Below are 10228 nucleotides of genomic sequence, written 5' to 3'. Positions count from 1 at the left end.
GTGGCGCATCTGTTGTGTTTTTATATGTGCTGCGAGCCACGTTGAGGACCGTAGTTGAAAAGCAGGGCCTAAAACTGCTCCAGAAAGGAAGTGCAGGAAGAGACGTCTCATGTTGGGAAAGAGCAACGGGAGGGGAAACTGGTGGGAGATGGAGGAGGAGGAGGGAGGGAAGCAGAAAAATAAGATGTCAGGAAGAAGAAAATGAGGAGGAAGAAGAAACACGTTTCTCAGCAGAAGCTGAGTGTGCACTTGAGTGCCACAATAAAGAGAAAATCCTGATGTTTCTTCTAGAAAATGACACTTTCAAACTTGTATTTATTATTTTCAACAGTGTCATTGATAGACCAGCATTGTAGAGAAAACAACAATATAATATAGACTTCATATATATATAAATGTAATGGTACAAACCATTTTACTTTAAATGTTAGTAATAGGCCTCACAAAAAAGCCTTTTTGCATCAAAGTGGAGGACTCACAGGAGCAGTAAATTATTTTTAAAAAATAGGGCAATGGTGGAGGCAAAAGACCCTTTGTGGGCTGGATGCAGGAGGGCCCCGCTCATACAGCGGGTTACGTTCCGGACCCCCGCTGTAAAGCGAAAACCGCTGTAAAGTGCATCCCATTGACTTACATTGACCAAAATGGCGCCCGGTGGCAAAAAACCGCCGTAAAAGCGGAACAAGCTCTGTAAAGCGGGGCCTGTCTACAATTCACAACTGCTGTATTAGCGGAACTCTGTAAAGCGAAGCGCTGTAAAGCGGGGCCCTACTGTACAGGCTCTTGGTTAGCCATCCTTCCTTAAAGGATTAGACCAGCCCTTTGAATTGGTCCTGGGAAGGAATATGCTGGCAACACCACAATTAAGTGAGACTCAATTCAGCATTAACATTTTGATTTGCTGAGGAGATCTCACCTGAGGGTAAATGGCTGGAGAATTTAGTTTCTGGTGAGCCCAGGAGAGAAGAAGCAAGAATGGGCCACAAGTTGGATATACATGCAGGATATTCTGCAACAGGATATTTTAAAATGCTGTCTATCCCCCCCTATACCACCCCCAGGGTGTATAACTATCCTCCCATGGTGGGTTGGTGGCCATGAGTCACCTATTCTATCCCACTGTCTGCAGGCCAAAGGTGGACCCTCTGTTAAGGGTTAATTTCTCTAGCAATACAGCACCTCCATGGGGGCTATCTACTTTAATATTTAGCATCTCCATTTACAATGGATGTCCTGAATCTGCCATCTCAGCAATGTAAGCTGATCATGCTCTCAGGAAGGGACCAGGCCAAGGCCGGGGACTGACCAGAAGCGTGACTCAGGGAATGATCTGGGAGAAACCGGATGTGTGCCATGCCTGCAAAACTGTAGTATTACCTTATTTGGAGTTCCTACTGTGAGCTTCCTGTAAGTTGTTTACCAATGGGTATAAAAGCCAGTGAACAAAGGCAGAGGTTTGGTCGACCCACCGATCCAGCATAGTGCTGAGGTGTTGAGTGCACTATTTCTTTTTGTAATAAAACTATTTTTTAGTTTTCCTTCTAAACTGCTCTCCAGTGTTTTTCATTGAGCAGAGCGAGAGACGGACAAGTTTCCCTTAACACCTCCATGCCCCAAATGTCCAAAGAGATGCAAAGGGAGGCCCGGTTGAGTCTCACTCATGCATACACGCACCAACGAGCCCATTGGCAGGTGAGGCAAGGAGGCCCCAAAGGGTTTCTCCCTCCCCCCACTGCACCCCTTTCTTTCTTGAACCAAGAAACAGATTATCTTCTCGATCATCCCAGAGTGCAGGACACGGAATAATGGGCTCAAGTTGCAGGAAGCCAGATTTCGGCTGAACATCAGGAAAAACTTCCTCGCTGTTAGAGCTGTACGACAATGGAGCCAATGACTGAGGGAGGTGGTGGAGTCTCTGACACTGGAGGCATTCAAGAGGCAGGTGGACAAGTACCTGTCGGGAATGCTTTGATTTGGATTCCTGCATTGAGCAGGGGGTTGGACTCGATAGCCTTCTAGGCCCCTTCCAACTCTACGATTCTATGATTCTATCACTAAAAGGAGAGAGACAGTTGCAGAGCAGACTGTGATGTTCCTATATTAATGTATATATGGTAAGTGTTGGTTGTTTAGAAGATACATGGTAAGTGGAGTGAAAGAGGAGGGGGAGTGAATGGGCAGTAGAATGCTAGATGATTGGCTGAGTGTTTAAAATGGCTGAACGTATAAAAGGAAGAGTGAGAGTGGAATCTGGGGGGGAGAAGAGAAAGAGTGTGTTGCTTGGTGGGGTTTAGAGAGTTGTTTGCCAGGAGAGAGTGGAGAAGGAGGGGGGTGGAGTTCAGATTAGTATTGAGTAAAACCATATGCTTATGTGCCTTAAGAAGAAATCTTGTTAATCTTGTTAGCTTTGTTATCTTTAATAAAGACTTAATTTGGTTTACCAAAGGCCTGATCCTTGGCTGGGGTTTCACAGACCAGAAAGGAGGGTAAGGTAATGACCAAGGCTGAAGGGGAACTGTAACAAATGGTGGCAGCGGTGAAGAGAATAACAATACCAGTATTCAGAGTCTCTGGGAATACTAGTATTAGGACGTGACTGGTGGTTGCCTAGCAGGGGCATCTGTTGAGATCTGTGCTAGAGCGGGGAGAGAAAAAATAAAATAAAGGACAGTCCGGACTGGTGGAGTCCCTGGTGGTGCCTAGAGACAGGCAGTAACCATGAGCAGGTAGGAACCTGACAGGGAGAGCCAGGGAAAGGCATCACATGTGGTGGCAGTAGCGGTGGGATATGAACCAAAGAGAGTCCCAAAGACATGTGGTGACAAAGGAGACTACGTCACAGGTGTTGGCTGTAGCGGTGGTACGGATACTAGAGAATCCCTAACAGTGGTGTGGCAAACAGAAATAACAAAACAAGATTACTTGTGAGAGTGACTGGCAAAGAGGGTGTGGCAAAGAGTGAGTGACCATGGCTGAATACACAAAAATGAAAAGAGAGGAGCTGGTGGAGAAGTGCATAACATTCAATTTACCTCACGAGGGTAAAGGGGTAGATGAATTGAGGGTAGCACTAATAGGATTTGCAACTGCCCAGCAAAAACAACCTGTCAGAGAAGCGACCCCAGAAGGATACTCAAGCAATCCCGCTTATATAGAGTATTTGAGAGAAAAGTTAAGATGGGAGGCTGAGGAAAAAGACAAGCAGAGGGAGTTGGAAGCTGAGAGACTGAGGATGGAAGGTGCAGAGAAGGAAAAACAGAGGGAGTTGGAAATTGAGAGAATGAGATTGGGGTTTGAGGAGAGGGAGAAGCAACGAGCATTGGATGCTGAATTACAAGTAGAAAAGTTAAAATTTGATAGAGAGAAATTTCACTCTGAGGAGACAAGGAAAGACAGAGAGGGAGCAAAAATAAAAATTACTCCAAAGGACTTTGCTGTCTATGAGCCTGGTCAAGATCCTCAAATTTACCTCAGCACCTTTGAAAAAGCAGCTCAGTTGTGGGGGCTACCTGAAGATAGATACATGCAGTATTTATCAAACCTGATTAAAGGGGAATTGGCTGAGGTATACCAATATTTCCCCTCAGACAGGCCCGTCACCTATGCTGAATTCAAAGAAGCAGTGTTTAAAAAATTCAGACTGGGGCCTGATTATTTTAGAAAGCTTTTCAGAAATTGCCAGATACAGACAGGGAGGTTTTTCGTGGAGCTGGGGGCAAAACTGATGGACATATTTGGGAAATGGCTGACAAGTGCAAAAGCTCAGTCTGTGGAGGAGGTGAAAAACCTCATGATATTGGATCAATTATACCATCAGTTACCACCAGAAATAAGGCTCCTGGTCAAAGACCGTTCCCCTACATCGGTGCAGGAGGCCACAGAGATGGCAGATCACTTCGCCTCCAACAGAACTGGCTGGGTGGGGAAAACATCAAGAGAGTTTAAACCCAGACCATATAATGGTGGCAGAAGGGATGTGGTACCACAGCGAGTGAGTCCTCCAGTAAAATCTGAAGGGCACAGGACACCCCAGAGTGGATCTGTGTACCCTAAAAGTGAGGAGAAATTATGCTACAAATGTGGTAGACCGGGGCACCTACGTTTTCAATGTGAGGTTGCCAACCCCATTAGTAATCCTGCTCAGACAAGGGCAGTGAAAACAGAGCCCAAGGCTTTAGAAACAGCGAAAAAGGTTCAGTTCTGCCAGATAAACTGGACAGAAGTAACAGACCTTGATTCAAGTCTGAGAGAGGAAGTGAGTGTACAAGGGGCAAATTATTGGGCATTGCTTGATACTGGTGCCGCTCAGACATTACTGAGGCCAGATTTAATAAAATCTGAGGTAATATTACCTCAGGAAACTGTGACTATCCAAGGAGTGAGGGGTCAACCAGAAAGTTTGCCTGTGGCCCTGGTGGAAATGACTTGGAGAGGCCGAGAGGGCCGATATAAAGTAGGCATTAATTCCCAGCAACAAGAACCAGTAATACTGGGAAGAGATGTAATGGGAGCCCAAGGAAAGATCTATGTAGTGACCAGACAGCAAATGGGCAGAGAAAAAGAAGCCATATTAAGGGGGGCTGAAACAAACAGGGTGGAATCTGTTAACCAGCCTCAGGTCACCATAGCAACCACTAGCAGGCCTGCTGAAGGAGACAAACTGTATCAAGTGGTCTCTGGGGAAGAAGCAGATCAATTCAGAGAAGAGCTGCATAAAGATATAAGTTTGAAGCAGATAAAGGAACAAGCTCTGACCCAACAGATTCCTTTCACTGACAAACTGAGGAATCAAGTTGTGTGTGAAAATGGGATTTTATATAGACTGTGGATGCCTGCTGAGAGAAAGGATGAATGTGAACCAGTGAAGCAATTGATAGTACCTAGTAAATACAGAACCAGATTGCTAGAGGTAGCCCACGATGTCCCATGTGCAGGACATCTGGGAATAAAAAAGACCAAGAGGAGATTGGCAGCACACTATTATTGGCCAAACATCTCCAAAGATGTAAAACAACATTGTCTATCTTGTGGTATATGCCAAAAGGTGGGAAAAAGTGGAGTAAAGACTAAGGCACCCTTAAAGCCCCTTCCTATAATTGGACAACCCTTTTATAGAGTGGGAATAGATTTGGTGGGCCCTTTTTCCAAACCCACAAGGCATGGCAAGAAATATCTATTGGTGGTGGTGGATTTTGCCACCAGGTACCCAGACGCAGAAGCACTAAGATCTGTAGAAGCCCCTGTAGTGGCAGAGGCTTTATTAAAAATCTTTATGAGGCTGGGTTTCCCTCATGAAGTGCTGACGGATCAAGGCAGTGTGTTCGTGGGAGATATGGTTATGGCGTTCATACCCAGGAAACATGACAAATTACAGGCTAACTGGGAAGGACTATATACCATCAGAGAAAGGCTTGACACAGTGACGTATGTAATCACCACAGATCAATTAAACAAAAGCAAAGTGGTTCATGTAAATATGTTGAAGCCTTACCATACCAGGGATGCACAGGTGTTGCAAGTTACCTTATTCCCTGAGGGAAGTGGGTCTGAACTTCCAGATTTGGTACAGGAAAGCAAAGACAAAGGAGGGGTAGATCAAGTGGAATGGTCAGAGGAGGTGAAGGAGGAAGTAAAAGAAGAGATTCTGAGAGTTTTGAAAACCTATAGGAATCTCTTTAGCAACAAACCTGGCCGAACCAGTATAGCCAAACATTCCATTAATACTGGAGATCATGCCCCAATCAGATCTGTTCCGTACCGTGTGAATGGGAAAGTTGTGAGTGAAGTAATCTGTGTAGGACATGGGGTGGGGAGTGGGAAAGTCACCCCCTTATGGAACAAGGTAGAGGCAGTGCAATCGTGGCCTATCCCCTTGCATGAATTAACAAAGAAAAAGTGTTCTGAGCGTGTGGTATGGACGGATGAATGTCAGAAGGCTTTTGATCTACTGAAGCAAGCCTTGTGCCAAGGACCCATATTAATAGCACCAGACTATGAGAAACCATTCATCGTGGCTACAGATGCGTCGGACCTGGCGCTGGGAGTCGTCTTGCTACAGGAGAGAGAAGGCACCAGACATCCAGTGGCGTACCTGAGTCGCAAGCTGACGCCGAGGGAGAAAAACTATTCATCGGTCCAGAAGGAGTGCCTAGCGGCCGTGTGGGGACTGAACAAGTTGCGCCCATACGTGTGGGGACGAAGATTCACAGTGACTACGGATCATCGGGCCTTGTTATGGTTGCAGACTATGAAAAACCATAACACTATGCTGCAGAGGTGGTCCTGGGCCCTACAGGACTATCATGTGGACTTCCAGTTCATAAAAGGCAAGGACAATGTACTAGCCGATGGACTTCCCAGGCAAGTGGCTGGGACTGCAGTGACATGACCAGACGGAGGAACAAAGAAAGGCATTTTCCCCATACAGACTTTTATTTGTTAACACGACGTATAAATCCTGGAACAGGAATAATACTCTGCCGTTGTTTAAGGGGGGGAGAAATGTGATGTTCCTATATTAATGTATATATGGTAAGTGTTGGTTGTTTAGAAGATACATGGTAAGTGGAGTGAAAGAGGAGGGGGAGTGAATGGGCAGTAGAATGCTAGATGATTGGCTGAGTGTTTAAAATGGCTGAACGTATAAAAGAGTGAGAGTGGAATCTGGGGGGGAGAAGAGAAAGAGTGGGTTGCTTGGTGGGGTTTAGAGAGTTGTTTGCCAGGAGAGAGTGGAGAAGGAGGGGGGTGGAGTTCGGATTAGTATTGAGTAAAACCATATGCTTATGTGCCTTAAGAAGAAATCTTGTTAATCTTGTTAGCTTTGTTATCTTTAATAAAGACTTAATTTGGTTTACCAAAGGCCTGATCCTTGGCTGGGGTTTCACAGACCAGAAGGGAGGGTAAGGTAATGACCAAGGCTGAAGGGGAACTGTAACAAATGGTGGCAGCGGTGAAGAGAATAACAATACCAGTATTCAGAGTCTCTGGGAATACTAGTATTAGGACGTGACTGGTGGTTGCCTAGCAGGGGCATCTGTTGAGATCTGTGCTAGAGCGGGGAGAGAAAAAATAAAATAAAGGACAGTCCGGACTGGTGGAGTCCCTGGTGGTGCCTAGAGACAGGCAGTAACCATGAGCAGGTAGGAACCTGACAGGGAGGTCCAGGGAAGGGCATCACACAGACCTCTTAAGAAACAGGATGGGAGGGACGGGTGTGTGCTGGGACAAGCAATGGCAAGAATCTACCCGGGAAATGCACAGAGAAGGAAAGTCACGTGTGCTAAAGAAGGATGACAAAAAAATGGCTTTTTCAGCAAAACTGCTCTGTTTATCAATTCCTATACAGTCAAACAAGCAGCCTGATGGTTTGAAATTCCTTTGTTAGTTTGAAATTCAAGTGAAATGTAAGATTATTGTAGTTAAGTAAAGATTGTTTGCAGCACCATTTTTCTAATGAGGACAAAAGATTGAAAAGAAAGCAGAGCAAGTTTGGGCCCCATTGTGGGAACACAAGGAAAAAGGAAGCCGCCTTATGAGTCAGACTATTGGGCCTCTCCAATGGGGATTAAACCTGATAACTTCTGCGTGCAAGTCGGATGCTCTGCCACTGAGCTGCGGTACCTTGAGACTTCCTCACCGCTTCACACAGAGGTTGACTGGGGCAGAGGCTAATGGGGAAACTGTCTATGGTGGGACCAAGAACCACACCAAGGATGGCTATTATGCCAGAATGAATTTTAGTCTTTCAGGGGCCACAAAACTCTTTTGTGTTTCTACATGATATCAGTATCAAAAGACGAATTGCTGGAGGGCCTGGATTCACTGGGAGATGGTGACACTTACCGGGAGCCGATGTGGTGGGATAAAGGCCACATTCACATTGTACATTTATTCCACTATTAGTCTACTTTAAACAGTCATGGTTCCTGTGACTAATATTAAGGGACTCTGCACTTCTGAATTTGCCACTGCACTACTGGTCTCAAGGCAATGAACAAAAGGCAGGAAAAGCAGCTGAAAAGCAGTTAAAAACAGCACAGAAAATAACAGCGGATCCATTTAAAAACAATAAGCAGGGCAGAGACTTGCTCAACAAGCTGGAAGACCTTGTTGGTGTGGTTGCCGTAGCGGTGAATTCCAGCGTTCCCTGCCTATCTGGTTGTACCCAGGTGTTAATGCCAGCCAGCAGGAAGAGAGAGACACTCAGACACAGGCCGTTAAGGTTTAAGAGTCTTTTACTAGACAGGTTTACAGACATGAACTTCTCTCTTAGCTTCTCCAATACAACCCCCACACTCTTGCTTTCGCTTTCAAGGTTTATGTACATGTTCACTGCCCATGCCAGCCACATCTGCTGTGCGCTGACCTTGACAGTCCTGGACAGAGTTTAACCTCTTAAGTGTCAGTTCTTACTGTCTTTCTGGAAAAGTCCACACTTAGTCTCCTGAGCAGCCTACAGTTCCCACCTTTTCCATAAAGACATCACTTACATTTCAATTTCACTTTTAAACAATGTTTCATACATTACATTGTTTCACCACATGTACATTTCTTGTTACATTGCATTTCATGTCATTGCATATTAAGACGGTTTAATACAATCTAGGTACAGAGTGTCTTCATCAAACTTCATCACGTTTGTCTCATGGCTTTTAACTATGCCTATTTGAAACCTATCTGGAGGTTTCCCCAGGTTCGCTCTTTCAGAGCGTCTTAGAGTAACCGTTTCCTCTGTTTCCCTCTCATTTACATCAGTAACAGGTTCATCTTCTTTTTCTTCTTTTATCTCCTGTTTTAACACATGATCATTGGATGTAGTGTGTGCATTATTGAGTTCAACATATGTGCTTTGTTCCCAGTCCTTCTCTTGAACCTCAGTGCTTCTGCTCAGCACTACTCTTCTCTGACTTGGCACCCACACTCTGTAGTAAGCATTCTGGAATCCCAAAACATTCCCTCTTTCTGCTCTTTGGGCCAATTTCCCGTGCCTTTTGCCTTTGGGTATGTGCACCCAACACCTCGCCCCAAATCTGGCTATGTGTCGCAGTCTAGGCTTCTTCCCTGTGAGCTTCTCATAAGGAGTCATGTTTAGTGCTCTGTGAAACAGCCTGTTCTGAATATACGTTGCATACAACATGCACTTTCTCCAGAACACATTCGTTAATTCAGAATCTTTCAACATTGCTCTTGTTGCCTCCTGAAGTGACCTATTTTTTCTCTCTGCTTTTCCATTCTGAAATGGTGAAAATGGTGCAGTGAAATTCTGTTCAATACCTTTATTTGCCAAGTATTGCTCTAGGGATTTTACAGTAAACTCTCCCCCCTGATCAGAACGTATGCTTTGAATTGTCACACCGTGTTGTGTTTCAATTTTCTTTACAAATGCTTTCAGTTTTCCCTCTGCTTCATTTTTACTTTTAAGCAGATATACAGTGCAGAACCTAGTGTAATCATCCACAATCACCATAAAATACTTTGCACCCCCTTGTGAACCTTGGAATGGTCCAGCTAAATCCACATGAATCAACTGATATGGTGTGTTTGTGTTACATTCTGCCTCTTTGCAAATAGGTGCAACTGTGTCACATCCACACTGTTACTGGGTGTTTTCATTATTGTTCCATAACTAGCATGTCCTAGTTTTCTGTGCCATAAATGAACACAACTCTCATGAGGTTTTCTGTTAGCACTTACTACTGCACAACCTGTGTGTTTGAACTGAATGTAGAACAATGCATTTCTCATATACCCTTTCATACAGATTTTGTCTCCTTTCTGTATTTCACATTTCCCTTGTTTAAATGTGACAGTATACCCCATAGCATTCAGTTTATGTACAGACATTATGTTACATTCCAAACTTGGCACATACAATACATCAGTCATTATTGTATTCAATGTATTTAACTGTACTGTACCTCGCCCCAACACTTGTCTTTGTGTACCATCCGCCAGCACAACCACTTCTTTAACAGATTGTGAAGTTTTGAACAAGTTTAAGACTTTCACCAAACTGTGTGTAGCTCCAGAATCGACAACAAACACAACATTGTCTCTGTTCTCACAGCTATCCTGTTTACAGGTTTTCACACTCACCATCTGCACGCTGGACGGCTTTCTGCCTCTGCCTTTCCGCTTCAGTGCACAGTCCCTTTGCAGATGTGTATTCGAACCACACAAATATCAAGTTTTATGTCCAAACAAATATGCTTCTGTCTCTTTGACATTT

Source organism: Rhineura floridana, chromosome 3 (assembly GCF_030035675.1).
Source record: "Rhineura floridana isolate rRhiFlo1 chromosome 3, rRhiFlo1.hap2, whole genome shotgun sequence".
Classification (NCBI taxonomy): domain Eukaryota; kingdom Metazoa; phylum Chordata; class Lepidosauria; order Squamata; family Rhineuridae; genus Rhineura; species Rhineura floridana.
Note: the sequence above shows the minus strand (reverse complement) of the source record.